The following is a 16,823-nucleotide window of genomic DNA, read 5'->3' on the forward strand; positions in this document are numbered from 1 at the left end:
TGAGCAGGGTTAAGCGAGAGGCTCTGGGGGTAAGCACCTAACCCCCAGCAGCACAGTAAACCTCGACTTCGAGTGGCAGAGTCTGAATCTGTACACGGACCCGCCCCGGGCCTTTCCCTTTGACCCATCGTGCCCGCTACCAAACTGTTAGGGCCTCTGTTTTTGTAATGGCTCAGGGGTTGACAGCCTTGCTTCCATTTCTTCTGGGTCTAAATCACTCGCTGGCAGAAAAAGAGACACTCCCTCTTTCAGGCCTCAGGGCACCACCCAGAGTATTGCCGGTCTACAAAGACTACAAATAGGGAGCAGCCTGGGCACCAGGGAGAAGGAAGCTCGTTATATTCTTTCTAAATGAATCTCCAGGCTGCGGGGCCCCGGGTAAGTCCCAGACTTGCAGCAAACCTGTCCACTGCGAGCTGTCTCAACATGCTGTTTGGAAAGTCAAGATTTTCAATGTAAACTTTGTTCTCCCTTTTCTTTCTTCAGGGATTCAGAGCTGCGGCTCCCTACCCTCTGCTGTCCTTCCTCTCTCGGTCTCTTTGGTGCTGAAAGCTGAGGTCACGCCTCCTGAAACAACATCTCAGCCAGGACAAGCCCGTGATGCAGCAATCTCGCCGGGAGAGTGCGGTACAGCCGGGCTCTGTTGGCTCCTGATTTTGTGGCGGTTTAGGTTTCTCAGTGGCACTATTTTTGGCAGATTTTTTTACCCTTGCTCTTTATCCCAAGCCCGTTGGGCAAATGACAGCGGAATTGCAAGCTTGAATGGGCTTGTTTGACAGGGAACTTTCATCCTGGGCGCTGCTGCCTGACTTTTCAAAGGAACTCTGAGAGGAGGAGAGTAATTTCACACTAATTCCTTGCTGTAATTTGCTTTTGGGTTTAAAATGTCATGCTGCAATCACTCTAGCTGCGTGGTGTAAGGGAGAAGATGGGACACGCATGTGGTTAATGCATCTGTAATAGACACACACAAAAGCCCACTTTGCTCTGAAGCAACAATATTAGAAACACTGATCAACACTTCAAGGAAATCTCTACCAGATACAAACAAGTGCATTCAAAGGAATTAATAATGAATTACCAGCCTTGGCTGAAATAAAGAGCTGCTTTTAACATAATACTTCACATTTGACAGCCCCATCGTTCAAACATTTATTAGAATATATTTATCCCCTCGACCACATTAGCACAGTTGGGGTGGTTTTAGGCAGACCCCAAAAGTTGGACGCTCTGAAGCTCAGTATGGGCTTAAACATGCCGGGGGTTCAGATCAGGCCCAGCTCAGGAAGGTGAAATTCAGCTAATAAGTACAGGCCAAAGGGGAAAAAATAGCACTCAGCTGATGAAAGCTGGTGAAGGCTGTGCTCAGAGAATCTGCTGAGGAAAAGGACAGAAGATTCATGGAAAGGTCAGTGGAGCTGGTTGTCCTGAGTCTAGCATGGGAAGTGATTACTTTTCCTGATTTATAAAACTGTCCAAGGAGGTGCCCTAATCTCTTCCCTTCACTACCACTCTCCACACTTACTATCGATGCCACATTGCTCGACATTTCATTATTCTCCCTGGGGATGTCCTCTAATGTTTCATATACTTAATCTTGTCTTCTCAAGTAGATTATAAGTTCCTTGAGTTCAGGGACCAATATCTAACCTCGTCCATGTGCCTCAAAGCTCCTTCCCAGTACTTGGTACAAAACAAGACTTAATAACTGCATGGAGTATTTCAGAGACCCTCACACATTGCTCACTAAGTTTCAGAAATATTGATGAGATGGCATAAGGGCAAGGCAGGGAATTTCTAGATGAACAGATCCAAGCTTGTTGGTAGGACATCTGAGACTGTTCATGATGTAGTCCACCTGCCTATGAGCCTTTCTTACCATGACCCAATATGCTCTAGGATATAGCCACATAGAACCGAATGTTCTGACTGCTCTGTGCATTTGCACATGCTGTTCCCTCTGCCTGGATGCCCTTCCCTTGTTTTTCCATCTGTGGACTCATACTTTCTTTTCAGCCCCAGGTCAACTTTTACCCTCCCCAGAGTTCTAGCATTTCCCAAGCAGAGTTGACAGGGAAGTTGGGCTGGCTGCTCTTATCACTAAGTGTGATACTGACTAGTATATTGATGGGCAGATTGGTCCCTCCTGTCAGACTCTGAGTTCTTTGAGGGCAGGGCCTGCCTTCCTTCTCATCTTTCAATGTTTGGCCCCTGGCACAGTGTCTGGCACTCAATAACACTTTATTGAATGAATGTATTCCCCACATTTGGAAGATAATGGGGATGGCAAACCAGGGTCCAGTTTGTAATGTAGGAACAGAGGAAAAGAAAATCACACTGTGAGCCCAGATGAAAGCTTCAGAAGAAAAGAAGACCTCAGGGTCCCTTCTTTTTTTTTTTTTTTTCTTTTTTATTTTGGTGCACCGTTCCTGGAAGTACTGCAATACCAGGTCGATGCGTGGAGTGGACAGAGCAAGCTCCTATTCCATCTCCCTGCTCCAAAAATCCATTTAATATATTGTCCTCGGACAGAGGACGCATCAGATATTAAACTGATAAGAACAGATACTACACTTGATCTTAGCCAAAAGGCCGAGAAGCGATCAGGGTCCCTTCTGATCAGCTGGGCCACCCAGCGCCAATCCTAGTTTGTAAGTGATGCTTCTTTCTAGCTCCCTCGACCTCATTTTGAGAACTTTCTCGCTTTGGAGATTTCTCTGTTTTCCATTTTCAAGTCTTCATGAAAACTTCTTAGAGCCTTCAGTTACTCTGACTGATGGGATAATTAGTCATAGTCTCAAGAGAGAGACTGTATAGTGTGGGTGTGTAGCATGTGTTGGGGGTGGGGGTCTGGGAGGAGAGGGTGGCATTAGTGGAAAGAGTCTGGATGTGTAGGAGGCAGGGGAGTGGGGGAATAAGATCATGGGCTCCAGCCTCGCTTCAAATCCCAGTCCCAGCCCTGTGGGATTTGGTGCACGTGCCTGGCTTTCCTTGCCCATTAAACTGGGATAGCAATAAAACTCCCTCATGGAGCTGTTGGGAAAATCCAATCAATAGACAGTGCAGTTAGAATGATGCCTGGCAGATAATAATTGCTTATTGAATGTCAGCTTCTTTCAATTGGAATCAAAAGCTGGGTTGAGTCTGGTTTTCTCCACTTGCAAATTGCATGTCTAGTCGCTTCACCTCTCTTCTCATGTTCTCCATTCTGTGGAATGAAAATAATAATGTTGAGATTCAGTGAGATTATGTGTCTTGCAAACTGTAAGGTGCTTTCCTGTGGTAGTTGAGAAGTTAACTGGGTGGAGAAGGAATTGGAGGTGAAGGCACCTCAGAAATCCTGCCTCCCTTGATGGAGTCGATGACCGTGCTGGCCTCCCAGCTTTTGGAGAAGTTGGGCCAGCACCTGAAGCTGAGCGAATGGGTGGTGTCCATCATGTGATGCTCTGCTAGATGCTACCTCGCTATTCTATGGAGCTCTGGGGTTGGCAGGAATAGTAGCAAATTTGCTGAACAGCTTGGGTCAAAAGAACTGTTCCTTGTATAAATCAGAGAAATCACCGTCATGATGAAGATAATCCTGACCCTAGGTGAGCAGTCTCCCCAGTGGAGGGGAATTTATTGGCTCTTCCAAGGCCCAGAGAAGTCTCCTATATATCTCACGTGCTCCCCAGCCATCTCTCTCTGACAAGGGGACCCTAGCTCTGAGGTGGAGTCACAGTCTCCGGGGAAAGTGGGGGTGGGGGTGATGGTGGGGTGGAGTTGCTGTCCAGAAAGGAGTTAATTCCCCCTGGGTGACCCACAAAGTCGCAGAATCTTGCAATTATAGAACCTTAGAATTTCAGAGGCTGAAAGAGACCTTCAAAGTTAACTGAGTCCAATACATCTCATTTTAAGAAAGAAAAAGAAAAAAGCAATAAATAAAGAGACTTCTACTCATACGCAGTTCCCATTATGGCGCCCCAGGTGAATGGTAATTTGAAGACTAGATGGAAGAACGGTTGGGTTTGTGGGATTTCCTACTGACTGATGAATTCGTGAATGGGTGCATCCATCCATCTTTTCACCTATTAGTCTGCCTATTCATCCTTCCATCCATCTATTCCTCACCTCAAGAAGAAATCGAGGCAATGCACAAAGAGTACAGATGATTTGGCTTGCTCTCTCTCCTTCCCTCCTTCCTTTTTTTTGTCTTGTTTATTTCTCCCATCCAAGATGAGGAAAGTGTTATATAGTGGGGCCAGGCCCATGCGTGGGTAGGGGAGGATGGACAGTCAGTGTCACTGTGGTGCTTCTGAAACTCTCTGAGTCCTTCACATGATGTGATTCTATCACCCAAGCTTTGAATGGACATATGTTAGAAGGCAACTTAATGAAGGTATCCAAGATAATGAAGGGTTAAAAAAACAATCCCTTCCCTTGTGTTCACAACATCTTTCAATGATGTCAGAACAGAGGACCACTGGATGAAACCGAGGACAGATAAATGCAAACAAAACAAACCACCCCTGGGAGCTGTTGCTTCCGTCATTTCCTACCTCCAGGAAGACAATCAACCTGATAGGGGTCGCGGAGTTAAATGTTACAGCTGATTTCGAAAGGGACTGTGTGAATTCATGATCAATAATGACACTGGTTTTTACATGAGCTCAGATAAGCGTAATTAAATCTTGTGCTTTGGGCCATATAAACTGACTCCACAGGAGGGCAAGAATTAATTTAATTCCACGCACACATCCTTGCCCAACCCCTCCACAGCTTTCTATAATGGACCAAGTGCACGATGGGGCAGACAGAGGGAAAGCAGAGAGATCCCTTTTTGTTCGAACATCAGGTATGAACCAGCACACAAATCAGGAGCTTGAATTTGATGGGCCTGGAGGCTGATCCGGCATGGCAAATCCAGAGCTCCTTACAGCTTCTCTCTGTACTTGGTTTATTGCACACAATCTGTACAGGGGCTGTTTTCACACTTAATGGCAATCCTGAATCACTATCTATTTCCCATCTTCGCCTGCAAAACAGCAACCCAGAGCTAGTGCTCTGCCATAAATACTGGGCCCCAATAAAGCCACTGCTATATAGATTTGCCTTTTTGTGCGTGTGTGTCTGACTCACTAGCACTTTGGCAGCCTTCCAGGCTCTAGGAGAGGAAAGAAACATCCTGAGCATCCCAACAGCCTCATTTTGATCTGTGATACTGAGCAACTCATTTCCACTTCACAGGCTCTGCTGAGCTGTGCCACGGAAAGACAAATCCCAGACGTGGAAGGGGCGGGAGGAGGTGGGGAGAGGGGAGGCTGGCTGGTAGGAAGAATGGTGCAGGAGGGGGAGGGAGGGAGGGCGAGGGGAAGGGAGGAAAGATGAAAGCAGAAAAGGGCCGCATTTATTAAGCTGTTTCTCTTTTGGTGAAAAGAAGCATTTATCAGTGATTTCATATATCATGTGAGAGGTGGCTTCCTGCCAATTGCCAAGAATCCAAACAACCCACTGACATCATATGCTAAATATAGCTCAGCCCTTGCTTTAGGTGAATAAATAATGCTGCTGGAAAGGAATAGCTTCTTTTCTGTTACATGTTTATTATGATCAGGCTGTCAGGCTTGTATAATCAAAAGAATAATGTCCAGTTCCAAGGAGAAATGGGAGGCAAAGAACTCATCAAACGATGATGGGAGATGACCAATGAAGCACAATTTACTGCTGCCTTCCCAGGTTGCCAGCTGACCCTTGCCCTGACCCTGGGAGAGAAAGGTGGGTGTTTGTGCTGTTGCAGATCTTCAAGGCTGTGATAAGTATGTGTATGTTTTGCATTTCCATCCCTGCCATGCTCTCCAAACCAATAAAGAAAGATGGCTTGGGGAAAAGCGCAGAATGAAGATGTCCAAACACACAGAGAAGCTCATAAGCTTTTCATGAGGCTAGAATGGAGATGAGGGGCATCTAAAGTAGAGTGTGGTCCAGGTTTATGGTAAAGATGGCCAAGATGGTCTCTGCTTATTCTCCAAAGGGTGCTCGTCTAATGGACATTTAAGAGCCTGGCCCTCATTGCTCTCGGGTCTTGATGCCTTGGATACTATCCTCTAGAGCTTTTTTGTTCAGCCCATGGTGTCTGGGACTTAGGCCCGTCATTGTGTCTGAAGCCACCTGAAGGATTAAGATTCATAATGAAATCTAGAGATTTCTCCCTCCTGTCCCAGCAATACCTTTCTTCCTGCCCAACCCCCAGGCTTATACTGAGGAGAGAGACGTAACCATTCTAAAAGGCTTGGAGGTGCTGGGAGGGAAGGGACGTGTGCAGGGAGAAGAAAAGGACAAGAAAATTAGTGCAGGGATAAAGAGACTGTGCATCAAAATAGCTACTGGAAGGTGTTGGATCCCTAGTAACATCTGCCTGATTTCTCTTCACAGCCAGGGATACAATAGAGATTGTTACTATGGAAACTGGTGTAAAAGCAGCACAGAGAAAGGAGAGGGTTGGATAAAAAGAGGAAAGAGTAAAAGGCACCTAACACTTTTAGATCATCAAAGAGGAATACTCGAGCACTTTCAATCTCCAATAGGAAAGAACAAGCTATTGAGTCCAATAAATGTTCAATACTATGATCACGAGAGGGGTCAGGTACTTTCAGATATTGCAATCCCTTTCCCCCATAAGTCTGTTTATTGAATTTGCTTACCTGCGGGAAAGATCATCAGCTGAGTGAGAATTTCAAGGCTGCTCAGGGTGGCGGGCTCTGCTCAGTTTGGCCCCAGCCTTTGGAAACGACCTTGGAGAGATGAGATAATTTTTCTGTGTCATGGTTTCATCTCCTACCTTCCTCCCAGACAGGGAGCAGTGACGAAGCACTTTACTCAAGAAAGAAATGATAGTGCCGTTTTAGACAAAAACATTGCGGAGTGTCAAGAGCCCTGTGTGAGGCTGGAAAGAATGCAGGTTACTGCAGCTGGTGTCCTGTGGCGACCCCAGAGGGGCCAGGAGAAAGGTAGAGGCCAAAATTGTTGTTTTTACCTCCCCAACTTCACCTTGTTTCTATGTGGGTATTAATGGAATCAGAGCATTTTCTCAGGCTGAGTTGAACTTTAACAGCCCATCGATCTTTTATCCAGGGCTCACCAATACAGACGACCAGTAGAACAGTTCTATCCAGCACATATATCATTTAAGTTTTCTAGTAGCCACATTAAGAAAGTAAAAAGAAGCAGGTAAAATAAATTTCAGTAATATATTTTACTTAACTCCAACATAGCTAAAAGTATTATCAATATAATATAAAAATATTTTTATGCTCTTTTTTCATGCTAAATCTTTGAAATTTGGTATGTCCTCGATACTTCCAACATAGCACAGTTTGGACCAGCCACGTTTCAAAGGCTCAATAGCCACATATTGCTTATGGCCATTGTATTGGACAGGGCAGATTTTCCATCACAGAGCTGGGAAATGCAAAGAAGTAAGAATTTTGACACAGTCTTTAATACTCCCCTTTTGCCATTATACAGTGAATACCCTGTAATTAAAAAGAATGAGAATTTTCATTAACAGCCTAACCACACCAGCCAGTTGGAATCAGACAAACCCAGTTTGAGTCATGCTTCTGTTACTTTCTCAGTGCCAGTTCCTGAGACAGTTCCTTAACGTTGCTGAGTTTTCTTCAACAGTGAAATGGAAATTCTACCAACTAGGTCACAAAATTGTTCTTAGGATTAAAAAAGATAGTGCCCAACACCTGGTCCAACATATAATAGGCGCTTGATAAGTGGTAGCTCCCGTCCCATCCCTCACCCTTGTTCTCCTTTACCGGTCTCCTCTTGAGTAGCTAATCTCTGCAAGGCCTCTGTGAATGAAGAAAATAGAACTGTACATATTTCACGTGGTCAGAGAGCCACTAGAGTTAGAAATGAGATTCTAAGGACTAGGATCAGATTTACTTCACCAATTCACTCCAAGCTAATAGTTTTGGATGTTTTCCCATTTCAGTAAGTTACTATGACCCAGTCATTCTGAAAGTTTCCTTCTTTTGATGGCCATGGCTACAGGGTGAAATATTTAGAAAAGGAATGACTATACTATGTCCTTTATGTTCTAAAACTGCACTGTCCAATAAGATAACCACTAACCATGTGGCTATTTAAGTTTTAAATAATTAAAATTAAAAATGTATTTTCTCAGTTACACTGGCCACATTTCAAGGTTTTAATAGCCACATGTGGTTAGTGGCTATTTATTGGACAGTACAGCTGTAGACCCTTTTCGTCATCCCAGTAAGTTCTATGGACAGTGCTGCTCTACAACTTTCATCCAATGTGCCACCAATATAAAAATTGGAACCAGAGGGCATCAGGAGTAAGAGGGCAGGTCTACGGCCAGCCTGGATGGGTCTCTCAATCCTGACATCACCACTTTTGAGATAAGTTAATTTAAGTAAATTTCTTAATTTCTCTGTGCCTCAGTTACATGATCTGGAAAGTGGGGATGATAATAATAGAACCTAATTCATGTGCTGTTGTGAGAATTCAGTTACAGAATGGGGTAAAATATTTAAAGCAGTGCCTGGCAAGTTGTAAGTGCACTCTACATACTAGGTATTGTTATTAATTATGTCACATTAACTATTTCCAAAAATCATACTGAAATGTAAAGATAGCCCCAGTGAAAACCATCCCCCCAAAAAACAAAACAAAACAAAAACTTCCTGAAAGAGATAAGACCTGAGCTGGGTTTCAAAGGAAGGTAGGTAGTTCTCCATTCATTCGGAACATTCCTAGGCATTTATTAGATATTTGCTGTGTTCAAAGCACTTTTAGAGCTGCAGGAGATGATGAGACAGGGTCCTCTCCATCGAGGCATCCCATATCTGGAGGAGGAGAAAGAGAGAAACCAGATGAGTACACTGCAATGAAAGACTTATGCACAGTTTTAGGTACATCTAGAGAAGGAGCCTCTAACTCAACTGGGGAGGCCACGGAAGACATCCTAGAGAAGGGGACCCCGAGCAGGCACCAAGAATCGAACCCAGGTCTCCGGCATGGTGGGCAAGAACTCTGCCACTGAGCCACCGTCAAACAGACCCATTTACTTTTATAATGTAAAATGGTGGGCAGCAGGAGGGAGAAAATGAGGATGAGCCATAAGGCCTTAAGCTGGAATGGAAATCACATTCCTCACCCCCTGAATCCTCAGAGATATTTAATCAGCTTCTTGCAGATTGACAAAATAGGGGTGCTGATTTGAAACTGTTATGTACCCCAGAAAAGCCATGTTCTTTTAGTCCTAATCCAATCTTGTGGGGGTCAGATTTATTGTGGGGTAGAATCTTTTGATTAAATTGTTCCCATGGAGATGTAGCCCACCCAATTGTGGGTGTGACCTTTTGCTTAGATGCAGATGTGACCCTGCCCATTCAAGGTGGGTCTCAGTTACTTTGCTGAAGTCCTTAGCAGAGCTCATAGAGAGCGAGAGCTCAGAACTGACACGGAGAGCAGAGAAATGACACCAAGACACGGACATTTGGAAATGCTAAGCTAAAAGATGAAATGTAGACTTTGTCCCAGAGAAGCTAAGTGAGGGCCCACAGAAGCTCAGAGAGGAGTCCATTGGAACCAGGAGCTGAAAGTAATGAAACCCAGGAGCAAGGGCCGGAGTCGTTGCCGTGTGCCTTCCCATGGGACAAAGAAACCCTGAAAGTGATCGGCCTTTCTAGAGTGAAGGTATCCTCTTGTTGATGCCTTCATTCGGACATTTTCATGACCTTAGAACAATGAATTTGTAACTTAATAAATTCCCTTTATAAAAGTCAATCCATTTCTGGTATGTTGCATTCTGGCAACTTTAGCAAACCAAAACAATGGGCTTCAAGCCGGAACACTTAGTCCCCACTGCATAGACAAAGACCCCTCAAGAGTAAGGCGATCACCTAAACCCCACCATTATCCCAACACCAGGGCCACCCACAGCCTGACTCCTCCACTGCAGAGATGAGGAAACAGGGGAACCCTGTGAAAAATGGCTCTGTTGTAAGTCAAGTTTAAGCATGAAGAAGTCGGAGAGACTCACCCCATTATTATTCTAGGCCTGCTCATCCTTGTGAAATGGAAAGTTAGCCTATTCCACAAATGCACCATCTATAAAAGGGCAGCATGTCTTGTGAAGAAAGCACAGCCGAGGTTGCCGAGGGAGTCAGGAAGCTCTCGCTTGTGTAGCAGGGAGATGCTGATCTGGAGGGCCCACGGCAGCCTGGAGGGCCGAATTAGTATGCGAGTCACAGCACCATTAGCAAAGTTGGAAAGGAAAACCCAGAGGAGCATGTTTCTGGTGACTGAGAAACTTTGAGAGGACTTACAGCCCAGGAATAACGATGAGCCTGACAGCACAGGGCTGGGGATTGCCAGAAGCCCTGACAGCAGCAAGGAAGGCAAAGGCTAGCATTCCCACAGGCTCCTACTCAAGTGTCTGTGGGTGCTTTCGCTTTGGGAAAAAAAAAACAAAAAAACAAAAAGAAAACCAAAACAACCCTGTAGATTAAGTATCTGAATTCCTAATGGATGAAAGACTGAGCTTCAGACCTATTGCGTACGTCCAAGGATGGAGACATACTTCTCCTTGGGACTCTGTGGGTTCTTTTTCTGCCTTTTCTTATTCTTTTCAGCTATTGCCAGGGAGAGGAAGAGGTTTTGCAGGGAGACTTCTTTGTCTTCCAGGTGATCTGCCTCTCCAGAGCTCAGCTGGCACTGTTCCTACCCTCACGGACAGTAGCGATCAGAGGTCAGGTTGCTTAGGGTGATCCACCATCCGGGTTTGCCCTGGACTGCCCAGAAAATCCCCACATCCCAGGACACCTCTCAGTGCGTGGCACTCCCAGACAGCTGGTTACCCTGCCCTTATCCAGCTTCCTTCTTGGCCCTCTGAGCCCAGGTTGAGGTATTGTCAGAGCAGCAATGCCTTTAGAAGAAGCACAGGAAAGGAGGTACTTACCTCTCCCAACAAAGAGCTCTTTATTTTAAAGTCAGCAAAGGGTAAGGAATTGGCTTGCAAGCTTAGCATGGGCATCTACCCCACTGCCTCAGCTACCTGAACAGGAATAAGAGAGGGTTAGGAGACACGGATGCAAGGGTGCTCCAGTGTTAGGCACCCAGGTCTGCTCATGACTGCAGAGCATTTGTCCTCTTCCCAGAGACCTTTGGATCATCAGAGGCTCAGGGAGGGAAGGGGCACACAAGGAGATGGTGGGAGAGAAGTGGACTTAGTATCCTGAATCCTGAACACGTGTGCAGCAGTGCACTGGTAAATGTTTAACTAGTAGCTCTCTGGGGCAGGAGGAGAGATGAAGTCCCGATTTGTAGCATTTGCCAATTCCTGTGGTGTAAATTCTTTATGGCTGATTTTCAGCTCCGAATATGAAGTCACTGAGGTGGGGTTCAGAAAAGATGAACAAAGTTGGGTCTCACGAACTAGGATGAGCCACTCCAGCATGCCACAGAGCAATACGGCTATGCCCTGCACTCGACACCTGAGATGGAGGCTCTCATGTGCCAAGATGAGGTTCGGGGCTACCCTTGAGTGCAACTCAGCAGTACTAGGAACCTAACTTACTGTCATCTTAAGCAAATGAAGTGAGATTTTTTCAGAAACAGGAGTTATGAGTGAAGGGGGTCAGCTCTGAGGAAATGAACATATCTGATTGTGAATGGTATGGGATATTTTCCACAGCAAGCTAAGCTACTGAGAAACAAGGGCAGAATATTCTCCTATGCAAAAAGCAGTAATTGTGGAAAATTGTGTGATTCTCACCGAAGAAAGAAAATGGAAAAGAAAAGCAGTCTTCGCCATTGGAAAGCATTATTTTTGTCAGCATAACCTAGAATCAATTATTTAACTCTCTTAATGGATAAAGCATAACTTAGAGTAAACTCAAAGTGGGTTATTCATTTCACTTCATGATAAATAAAATGATGTTTGACCAATTTGATGAAGGCAGTAAGTCAAACTTAAATGGTCTGGCATTTGATGTTGCTGAAACTACAAATCTTATTAAGAAGGCTTTTACATTTAAAATATGCAAAATGCAAACAAAATTTAGTAGAGAAAGTAAAATTAAATATTTAATGACATAGTTTAGTCTTATTAATGGTATATTCTTTATTTTGCAGATTAAATATTCACAACAATTATCATCTCTTTCATCTTTATTACTTAAGCAATGTGTTTTTCATAATTATTTGTTAGGTATTTTCATTAACATTTGATGAATATTAATAGTGAAAATAAAAAACAGTTTGTATTTCTGTTGTAATGACTTTATGGTGATAATAATATATAACTAATGGTTTATAATGTACTCTACTGGTTAATATTTAGTTCACTGATTTTGTTGCCACAGAGTACAAATGTGGATCTTTATGGGTGATGAATGATAATCATCAGATTCTCCCATTATTCTTTCTTTATTTATTTAACCTGTTGTTCTTAATGTAGCTTTTTTATGGGAAAAACACATATTGTAAACTTACAACTAAAACTAATAAGTAGGGAACTGTGGCTCAGCAGGCAGAGTTCTTGTCTGCCATATCTGGAGACCCGGGTTCAATTCCTGGTGCCTGCAAAAAGACCAAAAAAACTAATAAGTAGTATTTTAGGCTTAATCCTCTTGCGTTAATCATGGCTTGCCTGTCTTTTGCGATGTCCTAATTCATTTCCCATTGTTACCTCATTTATCTCACAGGTTTTGGTCTATCAAAGTTTATACCACTTTGGCACATTATCTTTCCAGGACACTTAAAGCTTAGACTGGTGGCCTCGTAGATCTTGTGCTTCTGGGACCAAGGATCAGGGTTTTTCCATCCCGTGCAATATGAGACAAGTGCATATGGATTTCATATTTTTCCATTCAAACAGTGACTGCAGAGAGTAAACAGGAGTAGGTCAAATCAGCATGTCCGGCATGGAATGTCTATGTTGGCCATCTCGCCCCTGCACCAAGTGTGCTGACCACATTGTCTTCGGCAACACACTGGAAAGCTTTTTGCTTCCAGGTAACCCATGAGCTGCTGCTTCTCTGGCCCCCTCCTCCCAACCCCCCACACCACAGGCCGCTGACTGCGGCAAAGGCTTTTGCTGAAACCTTGAGAGCCTCTTCCTTGCGGCTACCCCTCAGGAAGATGATGGCGATGTATTCTGGTCTCCTGCTCAGGTCTGCCATGGCATTTCAAAGCAGCTCGGATCCGGGCCCCTGCTCAGTGACTGACAGGCGGGGAAGGCATTAAAGTGCAGACAGAGTCGGCCTCATCAGAACAGGATGCCCTTTGGCTTGCCTCGGAAAAGCTCTTGTGCAGAAGGTATCTGCATTTTTAAAGTCACAGCCTGTTCACAAGCGCTCTGAACCACCAACCTGTATATACCATAGGAGCAAGGAGAATTCTAGTCATCACAACCTACAGGTAGTTTTTCATTTAATTTTAGAAAAAATCGTATTTGTTTCAATGAACTGCATTTATTGATCACCTACCATGTATTGGACCCTTTCGGGAACCTCTTTCTGATTCTCACGGAGACCCTGTTGAGTGGGCAGGTCCCCCCCCCCCTTTTATTATGTGGTTAGGTGACCTCGAAGTCCTCACCGCTGGTGAGAGGCACAGCCGAGACTCTAAGCCAGCTCTTTCCGGCTCAAGTCCCTGTGCTCTTTCCACCACCACCTGGCACTACCCCTCCCTTAGCAGTGATTCTTCAGTGTGGTTAGAAGATCCAAGTTCCAGACAAATCTCATGCTTCAGAAAAGCCTGAATGCACACGTGGTCACAGAAAAAAAGGAACAGATTCAACCTCCTTCATGAAACCAGAGCCAGGAAGCTGGTGCACAGGGGCTAAAACACTGCTGATTCGCTTCCTCGAGCTCCCACTGCACTTACCCTCCACACCCATCATTCGCCTCTGGACCACAAAATACCGCGACCCGCTCTCACATTGGTAGGTTTCAGCTCTGCAATCTCCAACCAAGTGGTTTTCAAGTCCTTATGAGAAGGCGTCTGCTATCCTGCAATATGTAAAACTCAAATTTTAATAATGGCTGCTCAAACCATTTATCCCCAAGCCAGCAGTTCCTGCTATTTCTGATTGCAGCACCTGCTCTCATTGCTACTGAGAGTCTGACCCTGTGTGGAAGGCTGCTGCCCAAAGCAAGTTAGTACAGCAAAGAATGAGCCCCATCCTCGCCTGGCCCTCGGGAAAGCTCACCGGCCAAAGCGCAATGCCAAGGAAAGACTCCAAAACGGCAAACAGACCTCAGTTTCCCCTTCATGCCTTGAACGCATCCAGAAAAAATAAATAAATAAAGTGGGCTCAACAAGGACAAATATGGAATTCCCGCACCCTGGAACGAGCCCACCTGCTTTGCTGGCGGCGCAGCCCAGACCGCACACGATGACGTCAGGCCTGCCCCGCGCTCTCATCTGTAATGTCTCGTTGGCAAGCGCGCAACGTTACCATTGTTTATTTCCTATCCAGCACCAGCACCATATTTGGTTCCGCATGCAGGATTGATAGATTTTTCCTGTCGGCGGCCTCACTCCGGTGGCAGCTCTCCAGCCCTCCTCCTTGGCCCCCTCCACCTTCAAACAACACGAGAGGCTCAGAGCAAGCTTCCCTCTGCAGGCCCCTTTGAAAAGACATTTCTGGGAGGCGGTGGGGGTTGGGGAGAGCTGTTTTCCAGGGAGCTGATAACTTACCCAGTCTGCAGCCACGCTCACAAGCCGGACCTCCCTCGCAAATCCTCCCTGACGTGGCAGCAGCTCACAGCAGTGGGGGTCCTTCTGGAGTCCCCCCTCCCCATCTGCCCTAGGCGCTCGGGTCTTCCAAAGAACACTCACAGCACAACGTCCAGTGGATGGGGAAAAGCCTGGGATGCAAGAGTCGATTATGCCACCTTATAGGGGCAACAGTCCCCGTCTGAATTGTGGGATAGGGGGTGGGGAGTGGGGTGACAGAGAACTGGACACCGTTTTCACTGTGTGTCCTAAGGCAAGTCACTAAAACTTCACCACGTCTTGATTTTGTGTTGATCCTACAGATTTTGTTGTGGGCATCAAACAATAAAGGTCACTTGGGGATGTCGAAAGGCAGTGTGGAGACAGTGTCCAGGGCATGAGGCAGGGACCCAGGTCCTTGCTCTGTCACTGACTGTCAATGTCACCTTAAGCACTGGGCCAGGGAATTCACTCCACCCATCAGCGGAAGACCATGTTCACCGCAACTAAGCCAGGGGAATATCTGTTTCACTAACTCAAGTGAAGATGAAGAGAGGTTTGGGAAGCTACGGTCTAAACTGTAGATTTGGGAGTGAAATAAACGCACTGCGTGCAGGAGGCGTGCAGATATTTGCTGGCCACTAAGGCTCCTGTGCTGGGGACTCCAGGCCCCTCCCTTATCTAGGAAGCTCACAGTTCAGAGAGTGGACAGAAATGTAAACAGGGCCAGAGAACCATGTGGTGGGTGCTATGGAGAGCAAAGGGATGGTCATACTGAGTTTGAGAGGGAGCCAAGGGGTCCAGTCTGCTGAGGAAGCCTGGGGAGACTATAAAAAGGAAGTGACCTGTGAACTAGCTTTCTAGGCCAAAAAGTGGGAGGGACACAAGGCATGCAAGCTAGAGGGAACCATATGGATGGACAAAGGTGCACTCTGGCTACAGCATGGCATGCAGTGTGGATCCTGGCTGCCACACTTAACAGCTGTGTGATCTTGGATGGTTTGCCCACAATTCTGAGCCTCACTCACCACATCTGTAAATGGGGTTAATACTGCAAGGTTATTATGGGGTATAATGAGACTCTTAAGTAAGACACTTTACCTACATGCCTTACAGACCGTAGGCACTCAATAAATTATTACTGAGTGAGGCCACTGCTAACTATTAAGGGAAATTTCAGGGCAATAGAGGAATTTTTTTGTGGCTGAAGCACTAGATATCTAAGTGACCCTGACTACCTTGTGATCAGTGAGACATCTGCTTGATCAGGATTCAGACACAGACCTCGCCCCCCCCACCCCACCCAGACAACTGGCTCTCAGGACATCCCTTAATGGTCTGTGGGGTGACCTGTCCTCCCTCCTGCTGCCAAAACCACAGGGGCTCAGCATTCTGGAAATTCTGTCTAGTTTGGCTGGCACCTGATCCAAATTTGATGATGCCCCTAATTAGAAAGAACTAACTTTTGCAATAACAACCATAAACTAAACCGAAAATATTTGTTTAAAAACAAAGCAAAGGGCGGGCCACGGTGGCTCAGCAGGCAAGAACGCTTGCCTGCCGTGCCCGAGGACCCGGGTTCGATTCCCGGTGCCTGCCCATGTAAAAACAAAACCAAACAAACAAAAAAAAAAACAAAGCAAAAACACTTTGTAATCGAAACAGGAAGGAGTAGGCCAAGTCTTCTCGCAGCGATCCTCCAGTTTCTGGCAGCTATGCCTCCCAAGAGAAGCAAGAGAGGAGGATATGCGCGGGGCGCGGGTTCCCGGGGGCCCTCGCCGGGGGACTCGGGGTGCCTGACCGAAGGGGCCCAGCGGTCTGCTCGCTGGGAGGCCCCTTGATGGAGGTGGGCCGGTGGGCGGCCGTGGTTGGCTGGCGGGCCGGCACCTCGGGGCTGAGCGCAGGAACGAGCGTCTGTTCCTTGTGCAGCGCCTGCCACTACCGCTGGCAAGACAGGGGCGAGGACTAAGCCTAGGACTTCAGACCAACCCTTCTCCCTTAGCTCAGCCCCCACCCCCAGGGCGCTGCTTCTGCTTCCCTGCGCAGAAACATCCTGCGTCTTGGGTTGGGTCTTGGAACTGGAA

At 46.1% G+C, this 16,823-nt stretch overlaps 1 long non-coding RNA gene and 1 other non-coding gene across 2 annotated transcripts; both read right to left on the reverse strand.

The window, feature by feature from the left end:
* Positions 1-2,413: 2,413 nt before the first annotated feature.
* LOC143643014 (U2 spliceosomal RNA) lies at positions 2,414-2,604 on the reverse strand. The gene has a single exon (XR_013156069.1). It is a non-coding gene; the product is annotated as a U2 spliceosomal RNA (small nuclear RNA).
* An 8,368-nt stretch (positions 2,605-10,972) lies between these two features.
* LOC143689455 (uncharacterized) lies at positions 10,973-14,492 on the reverse strand. The gene is made up of 3 exons (XR_013178790.1): positions 14,231-14,492; positions 12,511-14,030; positions 10,973-11,071 (listed from the first exon to the last, which is right to left on the reverse strand). It is a non-coding gene; the product is annotated as an uncharacterized LOC143689455 (long non-coding RNA).
* Positions 14,493-16,823: the final 2,331 nt, after the last annotated feature.

The sequence above is a fragment of the Tamandua tetradactyla genome, chromosome 7 (assembly GCF_023851605.1).
Source record: "Tamandua tetradactyla isolate mTamTet1 chromosome 7, mTamTet1.pri, whole genome shotgun sequence".
In the NCBI taxonomy this organism is placed as follows: Eukaryota; Metazoa; Chordata; class Mammalia; order Pilosa; family Myrmecophagidae; genus Tamandua; species Tamandua tetradactyla.